The 12,976-nt window shown below is 29.9% G+C and overlaps 2 long non-coding RNA genes across 2 annotated transcripts; both read left to right on the top strand.

The window, feature by feature from the left end:
• The first annotated feature begins 496 nt into the window (after nucleotides 1-496).
• On the top strand, nucleotides 497-1,648 carry LOC105976481 (uncharacterized). Its single transcript, XR_016032970.1, has 2 exons — nucleotides 497-745; nucleotides 926-1,648. It is a non-coding gene; the product is annotated as an uncharacterized LOC105976481 (long non-coding RNA).
• Nucleotides 1,649-5,806: 4,158 nt separating this feature from the next.
• Nucleotides 5,807-8,198, top strand: LOC148772901 (uncharacterized). The gene is made up of 3 exons (XR_016032969.1): nucleotides 5,807-6,065; nucleotides 6,147-6,179; nucleotides 7,951-8,198. It is a non-coding gene; the product is annotated as an uncharacterized LOC148772901 (long non-coding RNA).
• Nucleotides 8,199-12,976: the final 4,778 nt, after the last annotated feature.

The following is a 12,976-nucleotide window of genomic DNA, read 5'->3' as shown; positions in this document are numbered from 1 at the left end:
TATTGATTTTTTTGATGATATTTTTCACACAGCTATGTTTTCAAATCAGTTTACAACTATTGACATCTCTATTTACAATAAATTGAATCATCCCAAAATTTGTGAAGGTGGAAAAATTCGACAATTTGTGTAAATATTGGTGCCAAAATTTGGAAAACAATGAGGACAAAAAAAAAAAAAAGCCTACCATAGCGAGATTTCATGTTATTTTTTTTTCGTGGATCAAGTGAAATACAGTAATAACACTATCTAAATAATTACTTTATTCAATTTTCTAATGCGACCACGTGCAACGAGTCACAGTTCCTAGTAAAGATAAATATAAGGGATTATTTGATATAATAACCCCCTCGTATGCTATTTGCACTTATTATAGGCCCAAAATATATTCCTTTTTTTGAGATAAATCCAAATTATATTATAACATAATTTGTTTTTTGCGATATTTCTATATTGCCCCTATGTATATATGGACGATATTATTTTTCTATTATTTGACGTGTCCATCTCTCTTCTTGTTTACGCCTCCAATTACCTTCATCGTCTGATAAAATTATTTTCTCTGAAATTAGCGTTTCACATGTCGAACATTATCGAAACCTTCCTTGATCGCCACACGATTTGGATTATCATCGCACTCTACGAATGGGTCTCAACCCGGAATCTCTCGCCGCTGTTGTTAAGGAGTTTCGCAGGGATTCAACACCGCCTTCCTCAGACACAGTTGCACCACCTCCTTGACCAGGTAATGGGTTAATCAATCTTGTTAGTAGTTGATATACGTTTTTAATTATTGTGTAATGAAATTAAGTATGTTTATGGGTGTTGAACCCTTGAATGCCTATTTTGTGGGCTTTTTTTTTGGAAGATCCTTATAAAAATGAGACTAAATATGTGAAGGTGTTTGCTTATATGCGCAAACCAGAAAATTTCCTCTCAATCGCATATCTCGCTGCCGACAAGACCCGTGGAAATCTGTTCAGACGGTCCCCAACATCCCTTCGACGAGTTCGGGTTCACATACTTGAAGACGACCCCTGACATTCCAGAGCACTCCAAGGTAATTTTATCATTTTTTGCAGTGGGTTCGACGATTTCTTCCCTCCAACGCACACGCCGCTGCCGGGGCTGTTATGCCGAGATGGCAGCACATTTTTTAGATAGGCCGTGGCATCTCAACAACTATGAGGAAAAATTGCCTCGGCTACAATCGATCGATCGCCGAAATTAGCGGTCGTGTAAGCAGTGCTCCGATTTTACATATTCCATTTCTTTTCAGACAAAATATACCTGCTGCAGGCGCGAGGAATAAAGGAGGGGGTGTCGATGCGCTTACGGTAAATAGTAGTTTTCGACATTAAATAGTGGATTACGTTAGAGGGATGGGGTTGACAACGCGTACAGTGAATAGTGGATTTCAAATTTAGGCAGTGAATAGTGGATTTCAATTTTAGACAGTGAATAGTGGATAGTGGTTTTCGTAAATAGTGATTTTCGAATTCTTACGCGACATTAAATAGTGGATTACGTTAGAGGGACATTGAATAGTGTATTTTAAATTCAGGCAATGAACGATTCTGTTAATTTTTTTTAGATAGTGAATGTTCATAAATTTTGATGTGTACCGTAATAGTGGATTTTAAACTTAGACAGTGAATAGTGAATTACGTTAATTTTACAATGGATTACGACAATTTAACTTATTTTTTTTTATATTTTTTTTATAATGAATGTCGATAAATTTTGATAAATGTGTAGTGGATTTCATTTTTTGGTAAACCTGCTGGAAGTAAAATGATTTTTTTAAAAACTAAAATTATCAATAAGTTTACATGGAATTTTCGTAACACATAATGTTAATTATTTAGTGGTTTTCGATAAACTTATAATGAATTTTCGAATTCGTAATAGATAATGTTAATTATTTAGAGGTTTTCGATAAGCTTATAATGGATTTTCGTAATGAACTACATTAATACATAGTGGTTTTCGATAAGTTTTTAATGAATTTTTGTAATAGAATACATTAATTACATAGTGGTTTTCGTTGATTACATAGTGGTTTTCGGTAGGTTTATAGTGAATTTCAATTTGTTAAAAACTTTATTTTTTAAATCGAAATGTAAAAAAAGAATTTAAAAAAAATCAAAATTGAAAATCAATTTTTAATACGAAAATATTTTTTTTTTAAGAAAATCAAAATTTTATAATTTTCTTATAAAAAAGCTTACGAATAAAAATAAATTAAAAAAAAACACAATTTAATCAAAATTTTAAAAAACAATTTCTGCAAAAAAAAAGGCATAAATTAAAAATGGAATCAAACAACGTAATTTATTTTAATTGAAACGGTTTAAGATTTTTTGAGAGATTTTGGGGGATTAGGCGGATTTTTAGGGGAGTTGTTTTGGGAAATTAAATTAAACATTAAAATTAAAAAATATACGACAAGGGTAATATAAGTATTTTGCTATGGGAGGGGTTTATCCCAAAAGTAGGATTATTAATTGGACTTATCCCTCTTAGGAAATTAAATAAAGGGGTTATCTCATATAACCCCTAAATATAATATATATTACAAATTCCCCATCATTTGAACTCAATTTTTAATTTCAAACCCTAATTAATTCTAATTTCACCGGTTTTGACCACACAAAATCCCCAATTTCGGCCTTTATTTTTGAAATTTTTTTAACTCTTATTTGTCGTCATTGGCTTGGGGGTCAACGTCCCACTTCGGTGTTGACATTTTCTTTTCTTTTCTTTTCTTTAATTTTTGTTACGGCTGCCACATGGACGTCATGCAATGTACGTGACAATTATTATGTCCATGTTAACAAGTAAAGTTGATAGTCGAACCAAAAGTGTCAAAATGTGATAATTTGAGGACTATTCATTTTAGGTGTTATCCATGTGTCTATATATTCTTTTGTTAATGATGACGTTGCCAAAAAAATCCCCATTAAGAATTTTTAAAACTAGAACAAAAAAAAAAGATAATTTTTTCTCATTCCGAATTTTTAGATTTGTAAGAGAATTAATTTATCTATATAAAATATAAAGTTGAATTCCACCCTTAAGTGCTTGACATTTGGCAATCTCAGTTGATCAATTTCATCCCATGTGGCAAATTGATTGGTGAAAATAAATCTTCAAAAAACATGTCATCATTTCCAAAATTAAAGGTAATTAAATATATTTTATTATTTTATTAATATATTTATGTACTACCATTTATAAAATCTCTAAGTATATCAACTTTCTTAGAAACTATAAATATATTTATTTTTTAATGGCGGCGGTTATATGCAAGCCCATTTTTTTATTAGTTCAAGACCTCCAACATAAAAATATTAATTTACCCTTAATGAAATTTAAAATTAAATAAAAAACACAAACATTAAAAAAAAAATCATTTCCTTTGTGCAAGACCAAATAAAAAAATATAAATCCAGAAACCCACATCCTTATTTCACGACTTTAAAATCTCCTCCTTCTCCTTCTTCTTCACAAACCCACTAAGAAATCCTACACACCAAAATCATCAAATACATACCAACCATTCACGATGGAACCAGAAAACAATGATATGGTAGTTTACGAGCGTAGAAAACACAATGAAGTATGTTTTAACCGTTTATTTTTGCTTTTGGGTCGTTTTTTTTTTTGTTGGAAAAAAAATTCGACGATACCAAAAATCGGTCTGCAAATACCGATTTTTGTTACTAAAGTTGGTAACCACATTCCGATTATTTAATTAAAAATCGGTAGTTAAAAACCGATTTTTGTAGTACAAATCGGTATGACAACACCGATTTGTTTTTGTATTATCGGTATTTTCATGCCGACTTGTACTACAAAAATCGGTTTTTAAGTACCGATTTTATTATCTGTGTTTTTTAAGACCATTTTCTCATACTTTCGTGCAGCAACCTATCGGTATCCGAAAATCGATTTTGTACTCAATAATCGACATTAGAACGCCGATTTTGACTTGTAAAGTCGACGTTGTGTCGCCGATTTGGTTAACAAAATTCGGCATTATAACGCTGATTTTCGTGTACAAAATCAGTGTGTGTAAACCGATTTGGGAAACCAACGAAAAAAAAAAAACCAATTTCAATCTCAATTTTTTTTTCAAAATCGGCCAAAGCATTGCAACCCAACAAGAATTAAGCATAGATTAATGTTCATTCATACATATTTATCAAGAATCGATGCTCGATTAATGTTTTTGAATTTACAAATAAAAGTTTAGTAAAAAGGACATCGATGCTCGATTAATGTTTTCGAATTTACAAACAAAAGTTTATAAAAAAAGACTTACTTGTTGTTGGTGGTGCGGTTTGGTAATGGTGCGGTGGGTGGGTCGTTGGTCATTGCCGGTGCGGTGGAAGTCTCGCTGGTCGGCGGCGACAATCGATATTTTCTTTTTGTTTTGTTTTGTTTTTTTTTTCTTTGATTTTTGGTCTTGAACAAATTGAAAATATGATTTATTTGTATTTGAGTATTATTTGTGGGTAAGGGTATATTTGTCATCTTTGGTCTTGATGTAATAAAATTAAATTAATTTACGGGCTTGAACTAATAAACTCTTTTATGTGGGTTTGAACTAATAAAAAATGGGCTTGCATATAACCGCCGCCTTTTTTAATTTATTTTTAATATTAATGAAATTAAATTTAAATTTGGTTAAATTCAATTTAGAGTCTCCACTTACTCTAGTTGGAAATTTTGTATTTGAGTTAATAAATTTGGATTTATATTAAAAAAATATGCAGAATAAATTATTTGATATTAATATATTATACATTTTACATGAACATAACCAAAGAATTTTTTTTTTTTTACTAATTTAATATTATATATTAACATTATATGTATAAAAGAAAGATACATGTTCGAATTTACTATATTGCGGAAATTAGCACTATTTTTTTTCATCTATGTGTGTAGTAATATTATCCCAATTAATTACCATATTGAAAATTATACTACATGAATTTCATGCTATTGTTTTAACTTTTATTTTTTCTTCACCAAATCCAGTGACAATAAATTTTATGATTGATTTATATTTTTTTTAATTATATACTAATTAAAATACAAACTTTCTCATGATTATACTAATAAATTGAAAAACATGAGTTAAGTTTAATCAATTGATAACAAAATATTGTGTAACACCCCACATTTTCGAAACCCTAGTCCCTAATCAAATTTCCATAACTCGAAAATTCTCACGTAGAAACCATTAGGAATTTATTTACTTTACTAACTTAATTTCTCTAAGTGCCTTATTTGCTTAGACTAATAATCCTTATATGCCGATTTGATTATATGCCTTGTGTGGAAGGAATTTATTGAATAATTATGTGCCAACTTTATTTCGATAATTATGTGCTTAAGTAGATTAATTATAGATAATTATGTGTTAGATTAATTTATGTGAATACATGTGCTATAGTTAATTAATTTTGTGGCATTTTAATTTAATTTCCTAAAGTGCCTTATAATGTCTAGTGAAATACAGGCATGCATACATGTATATATACGTATATACATATATAGTCATGCCTATGCATGTTAGACATACATAGGTGAAATACATATTTAAATATATATATATGTGTGTGTTGTTTTCGGATGTGTGTGTGTAGGAATCAATTTGTGATTTTATTAATTAGAAAAATAAAAAGATGCATGACACTTGGCAAAGAGTGAGGATTTACACTAATCCTACACTCAAGCATGCTAAGTAATCTCAAGAGACACTCTCATGTCTTCTTCTCTCTCCACCTATACCCCCACTTGTCTTCTCTTCACCATCACCACCGAAGCACCACCTCCTCCATCGGCCAACACCTCAAAATTCTTCAAGAAAAAAATAGAGAAATTAAAATGCAAATCCCCTATATAAGCTTCACCCCTGAATATGCTAAGAACACCATCAAAAATACTTGCCCTCTTACGGGAGATTTAAACTCCTCCCAACTTGATATCAAAGCTCTCACCTTCTCCATTCAACTAGCTTGGTTCAATCTTGGAGCCACTTCTTGAAGGAGGTAACATTGTACCTTCGTGTTCTTCATCTTCTTCATCCTCCTTTTCTTTCTTTCTCTAAAAAACCCTCTTTTCTTTTGAAGGTTTTTCTTTCTTCGGCCAACACTCTTTGATAGGTAAGAAATCTCGAATTTCTTGCTGCAATCGAAGGGTATCATAGTATGGAAAATGATTTTCAAAACTACCTAAAAGATTTCCTCACTTTTCAAAAGATTAGGGCTTTTTGTGTAAAATCCGAAATCTTGTGCTAATCTTGATATTTGTGTTCTTGCATGTCTAATCCATGTTATAATCTGTGAATCTAAGTATGTTGTGTTTAAAGGTTTAGTGTTTCGAATTTTTGAGAATTTTTGAAAAGGAAAATGAGTTTTTCAAGATTTTTGGGTTGCATGTATCTATGAATCTTTAGGACTAATCTGCAATTTCTTAAAATTTCGGCATAAAAAATGTTTTCATCTTTAAAATCTCAGTAGGAGTAAGTAGAATTTTGTTATTTTCTATTTAGCCACAGTTTGGGATTAATATTTGTTGGAAAACTCATTTTGGCTTCAACATTTCCTGCCGAGTAATTTAATTTTTATAAATCCGATTTTTGAGAAAACTACAAAATTCTTTTGCATCTGTTCATTTAGTCAGTTAGGCAGTGTATAATTAAATTTGAATTTTTTTGGATACCATTTGCTATTATTTCGAAATATTGGTTGTGCATGTGTCATAAATGGAACTTTTGTTTTTTAATCATTGTGCCTTGTGTATTAATTGTGAGAATATGAATTCATGGTTAAAAATCTGCACCTGAACTATGTTAAGGGGCTGTAAGAATTTTTAATCCATTAAATGAGCAAAAGTGGGAGAAATTCCATTAATGAAAAGCTAAAAATGTTGGTACTTTAAGGGCATGGTTTGATAATTGAATGCTAATTAAAATGTGTTTTGGGGCTGCATGTTATGTGTATGTGTGTGCTGCCGTGTGTGTGTGTGCTGCTGTGTGTGTGTGTGAAATATATGAATATATAATATGATGCTATAATAATTACGTGAATTATGTGCTCTACTTAACTGGTTCTATATATATATATATATATATATATATATATATATATATATATATATATATATATATATATATATATATATATATATATATATATATATATATATATATATATATATATATATATATATATATATATATATATATATATATATATATATATATATATATATATATATATATATATATATATGTGTGTGTGTGTGTGTATGATATGTGTGTGATTGTCGTGTGTATGTGTGTATTATGTGGATAATTGAATTTTGTTTGTATGTTCGTTGATTGATATTTGTGATGTCGTAATGTGGTCATTTTGTATTAGAGTCTCATTCGTCTCATGGTCTTGCATAAAAAGAGAGATTTCATTTTTACGAAAGGAAAGGTTAATGGAATGCTTGGGTTGGATAAGTCGGGATACGGGGGGCCGGTATCCCAACCATAGTTACTATAGATAAAGGGGTGGTTTGATTCCACCAAAACAACGGGCTCAGAATAATATGATTATCATCCAAGTAAAGAAGTTAATTTTTCACGGATCCGAACAACAGAAAATGTTTTCATTCATGCATTTGCACGAAAAGGCTAAATTAGTAATTTTCAGCATTTGAGTCGAAAAAGGGGTAAATTGGTAATTTTCAGTAATTGCGTCGATTTACGTGCTTAGATGAAATTTCGTGTTTGTGTGTGTGTGTTCGTTTGCCGACGAATGGTAAGGTGTGATGCTTATGTGTATGTACTAATATAAGTACGTAAAACCATATTTTAAAACTTCGTTATCCATTCGGATGTCTTACTGGGCTTAATAGCTCATATAGATACTTCTTTGATTGCAGGTAGTAGTAGTAATCCCGCATCGGAATGGACCAAGTAGTGGATCGGAGTCTTGGCCGGAGGCTTTTGGAGGGTCGTACGAGGGGTCTATAAACCATGCTTATTTTATTTTGGTGATGTAACTTATAAACGATTTCCGTATTTTCCGTTTCTCTAAAACTCTAGTATTTCCTCACTAGGGGAATTAAACTCTTATTTTGATATGGGCCTTACTTTGATATTAATATAGTTGGTCCGCTTATTTTGGTAATTGTACTTCTTACCCGAAAATCCCTATTCACCAAATACCTTAAACTCTGATTTTTTCTCGAACCCAAATTAGAACCTATAATTAGATAAACGTAGCACTCGAATAATAATCTCCCTTTTTGAAGTTATTCCAAAACGAAAGATTTGAAACGACCAAAATCACCCTAAGAAGTTTTCGAAATTTTCAAGGTTTCCAAAAGTTTTCAAATGACCCAAAAAGAGATTCTTAGAAATTACATTTTGTTCCTACTCGAAAGTTTTAAAAATTTCAAAGAGATCCCTTTTGCTTCCGCTACCTAAATAAAGTTTTCCGATAAACTGGTTCGATTTATCGCCCGACCCGAGGGGGGTGCTACAGCGGTGGTATTAGAGCATTGTTTATAGAAAACTCGTACGAACCAAAAGCTGGGCTTGAAGAGTTACGAGACACGATAAACTCGTCCATCCGGTAACATTATGTGTATTATATGTCTTATTTATTTATGTGCTTTAATTATAAATTGCATAATAGGTTATAGATATTATGGCAAGACGACTAACCCGGAGTTCCCAAGGCACTCCCACTAATTGCATAATAGGTACTTTTTAAAGAAAAAAATTACCCTAAGGGGCACTTTACACGGAATCTTAATTTATTCTTATTTAAGAACACCTTCACAACTTTTTAATATTACCTTTACTTCCCCTAAGGAATTTGTTTGTATTTAAAAAATAGGAAAAAGGAAATGTCACATCTACAAGGATAGAATCCACATTGTTTTGGGATATTACGTGGAATAAAAAATATTCCGTAAAAAATCACACTTTAAGGGGGTCGTGTAAGATAGAAACAAACATCAGGGGAATTTTGGTAATTACCGATAAATGGGGGTGTTTTCCATAATTTAGCCAAAGTTCATGAGTATTTTCATAATTTATCCTATTAACAACGATTATTGTTCGTTTTACGTCCTAACGTTCTTATACCCTTATAGTATTTTAAATAATTTTAATGTTAGTTTGATAATTTAATTAAATATTAATTTCAAATATATTTAATATGTGTTTTTGGATGCTTCAACTACCTCATATAAGGAAGCTGATATAAAGGTCGCAAGATTGAATATATAATTGTTTTTTATAAAAAAATAATAGATCATTGCAAAAAACATTGATACAAAATCAGAATTAGGATTGTGATTAGTATCAGCATTAGAATTAGGATTATAATTAATGTTCTTTGAATTTCTATTAGTATTAAAACTAGGATTAGGATTCGGATTATTATAGTATTAGAATTAATATTAGGATTAGGTTTAGAATTATGATTAATATTAGTATTAGAATTAAAATTAAGATTATGATTATGATTAGTACTACAATTAGTGATATGTATTAGTATTAGGATTATAATTAGCATTAGGATTAGGATTATGATTAGAATTATAATTAGCATTAACATTAGCATTAACATTAGCATTATTAGTATTAACATTATTAGGGTTAAGATTAGAATTATGATTAGTGTTAGGAATAGGAATATGATTAGGATTATGATTATGATTGGGATTAGAATCATGATTAGTGTTATGAATAGGATTAGGAATATGATAAGGATTTGGACAATATTAGGATTACAATTATAATTAGCATTAGCACATCCATAGTAGCATTAACATAAAAATTAGTATTAACATTAGTACATGTAAATTACCATTAACATTAACAATATTAACATATTAGTATCAGTAATAGAATTAATATTTGTATTAGTATTAGTATTAGTATTAGTATTAGTATTAGTATTAGTATTAGTATTAGTATTAGTATTAGTATAAGTATTAGTATTAGTATTAGTATTAGTATTAATTTTCATATTATTATTAGTATTAGTATTGACATTAACATCAATATTAGTATTAGTAGTAGTATTAGTATTAGTATTAGTATTAGTATTAGTATTAGTATTAGTATTAGTATTAGTATTAGTATTAATATCAGTATTACTATTAATATCAGTATTAATATTACAATTAGTATTAATATCAGTATCAGTATCAGTATAAGTATCATTATCATTACCATTATCAGTATCAGTATTAGTATCAGTATCAGTATCTTTATCGGTATCGGTATCAGTTTCAATATCAGTATCATTATTAGTATCACTATCACTATCACTATCACTATCAATAACAATATCAATATCAGTACCAGTATCAATATCAGTATCACTATCAGTATTTTTATTAGTATTTTTATTAGTAATATTATCAATATCAACATTAGTATGAATATTGGTATGAGTATCAGTATCAGTTTCTGTATCACTTGCAGTAACGATATTGGTATGAGTATCAGTATCCGTAAGAGTATCAGTATGACTATCAGTATTCGTATCAGTATCGGTATTAGTTGCAGTATCGGTATCAATATCAGTAAGTATCAGTATTAGTATTAGTATTAGTATTAGTATTAGTATAGTCTTAGTCTTAGTCTTAGTATTCGTATCAGTATGGGTATTAGTATTAGTATTAATATCAGTATCAGTTTCGGTATCAGTTACAATATCGGTATCAATATCAGTATTAGTGTCACTATCACTATTAGTATTAGTATTAATATCAATATAAGTATTAGTACGAGTATCAGTATTAGTATTAGTATCAGTATTAGTATCGATATTCATATTAATATTGGTATCATTATTGGTATTCCATATTGGTATCGGTATTGGTATCATCATATGTATCAATAATGGTGTATACATCTTATTTCTTTTGCAATATGTATAAGTTGTATTGTTGTTTAAGTAATGTGCATCAATAATTGAACGTCGTTAGTGATTAACTTGCTGGTTATTTGAATATCTATTGTGTTACTTCTCTGCAACCGTGTTTGTTGTTAAGTTAGTTATTTTGCAGAAGATTGACATGGTGTAGTAGATTGCATTCCACGAAATAGAGTTATACCATATGAAACACGTTGATTTTCATAATGTGTTTTTAACTCTCTTATTTTTCAAACTAAATTTTAGTTATGGTTAAGTGCTTAGTGGGCTAAGTAGTGCTTAGTGGGCTAAGTATAATACTTAGTGGGCTAAGTAGTGCTTAGTGGGTTAAATTGTGGATATTATCTTAACTACTAAACTAACCCACTAACCCATGTTCTTGAGTGCTCTTCTAGTTGGTTTTCTTGCAGATCATGGGCTGAGGAGTGGAAGTTTTGAATGTCTATAAATACCGACTTCAAGACTCAAGGAAGGTTAAGGATTCTAAGAAATAAAAACCGAGAGCTGAAAAGAATACATGAAATTTTTAGTGTGTTTTTAGAATCTGTTTTACGTACTCCTCATGAGTACATTCTTTGTAGTCTAGATTGTTTAGTATATAGTTTTTATGTTTCTAGACTTGGTTGTAAGAATGATCAAGATAGTGCTTCATTCATAAGAAAGAAGTTCTTTACGTACTCCTCACGAGTACATTCTTTGAAATCTAAAATTTAGTATTTATCTTTTTGTTTCTAGATTTGGTTGTAAGAATGATCAAGCTAGTGATTCATTCATAAGGGAAGAAGTTTTTGATTTTCTTCTCTTTGTATTCTTGTAATACTGTTTTAATATAATTTTTACGTCATTTAAAGGGCAAGTTCACAAGTTTTACTTGTGAACATTTTTAGATCTGAGTATTGTTTTTATATATCCGCTGCATGTTTATGCAAGTGTCATAACACTTAATATAACACCTCTGTATTAAACGAATTCAGGACCATAAATTTTTCCACCATACATTTTAAATGATTTCACTTAATCTTCATATCGTATTTTGCGCGCTTCGCGTTTTCTTGTTTGTAATATTTAATTGAATTTCATATGTTATAACTCTGAATTAAGCGATAAAGCTTATGTTTTTGTTTTATTTCTTTCCATTTTGTTTTACTTAACTTGGTGTTGTTATAAAGAGATAGTCGTTTTCATATTATTTTTTTTTCATTTCAAAAATGATCTCCGTGCAACGCACATGTGAAACACTAGTAGATTATAATAATATTATAACTAATATGTAGAAATATCCTAATTTTAATTTGTCCATACCAATTTTTATCCTAAATATAATTTGAAATATATGTTTTTTTGAACTTATTGATTTGTGGGGAAATGGTTACTTTTAAAAAAAGAAATTAATGAAAGCAATATCTTGTTGGGTTTGGTTGCCATTTGCCAAGTTATCATAATATTGGGGAAGTGGATGGCAAAATTATAATTAATGTGTGGTGTGGTTGTCAAAGATCATAATTCAGAGGAGGTAAATGGTAATGTTTTTTTTTTTATATATTTGGGATGTGTTTGCCAAATAACTACAGTCTACTGTAAGTTTAGGGAGATAAATGCAAATCACTCAACTTAGTACATATACTTGTTAAATTGAAAAAATATAGGGGTAATATGCTAGGAGTCCCTCATACGAAACCTAATTTGAACTAAATGACAAGTCTATATCCATTTTTTTAATTAAATCCTTAGATTGAAAATATATATGACCCACATCCTTAATTTTTTTTTAATCCCTATCTTGCCCTTACACCCTAAATCTTATAACCAACATATTCACATTTCTTCTCAGATCTATTTTTCATCTGTGTTCTTCTTCTTTCTCTCGTTCTTTCTGTCTCACTCTCTCTCTCTGGCTTTCTCTGTCTCGCTCTCTCGATTTATTTCTCTCAATCTCAAGATATCTTTCTCGCCACACTCCATGTCATGATTTGAGACGGGGTGGTGGTTGTGACGATGGAATCGACTAT

The sequence above is a fragment of the Erythranthe guttata genome, chromosome 1, assembly GCF_056151865.1.
Source record: "Erythranthe guttata isolate IM_541 chromosome 1, IM_541, whole genome shotgun sequence".
Taxonomy (NCBI): Eukaryota; Viridiplantae; Streptophyta; class Magnoliopsida; order Lamiales; family Phrymaceae; genus Erythranthe; species Erythranthe guttata.
This window is presented reverse-complemented; position numbering and strand designations above follow the sequence as displayed.